The 476-nt window shown below is 67.9% G+C and overlaps 1 protein-coding gene across 1 annotated transcript in view; it reads right to left on the reverse strand.

Annotated features, from left to right (window-relative positions):
- The window catches only part of DNAH17 (dynein, axonemal, heavy chain 17), a 107,024-nt gene that overhangs the window by 76,255 nt on the left and 30,293 nt on the right, over positions 1–476 (reverse strand).

A 476-nucleotide genomic window follows, 5' to 3' on the forward strand; every position in this document is an offset into this window, starting at 1 on the left:
ACGGGAGCCGGGGGCGGCCTCCCGATGACAATGTAACCCACGCCCACGGGCTGTGGGGCAGGGGGGTACGGGGCAGAAGCAACCCGAGTCCTCAGCCCAGAGGCCACGGCTAAGGACACTGCATGGGCCCGGGCGCCCTGGCGTGCACACAGGTGACGGCTGGCGGGGAGCCCCATCATGGAAGTGCAGCCTTCCCAGTGGCTCAGGGCGCAGCTTGGGGGGCGCCCTGTTCGTGAGTTCATGTCCTTTTTAGCAAATTGGGGTCAGGCAGCTTCGGCCTTTTTGCAAATAGATGGCTGTGAGTGTCCCTGGCCGTCCGCGCTTGGAGATGATGCTCCTGAGCGCGTGGGAGCCCCTGGGGGTCTCGCTGCTCGAGAACCTTCTGGCGGCCTGCGGCGGCTGGTCACGGGCCCCCTCGCTTTCACCCCGGGCAGGCAGCAGGCGGCAGGTGGGGGCTGCCTCCGTGAGGCTGGGAG

The sequence above is a fragment of the Myotis davidii genome, unplaced genomic scaffold (genome assembly GCF_000327345.1).
Source record: "Myotis davidii unplaced genomic scaffold, ASM32734v1 scaffold991, whole genome shotgun sequence".
In the NCBI taxonomy this organism is placed as follows: domain Eukaryota; kingdom Metazoa; phylum Chordata; class Mammalia; order Chiroptera; family Vespertilionidae; genus Myotis; species Myotis davidii.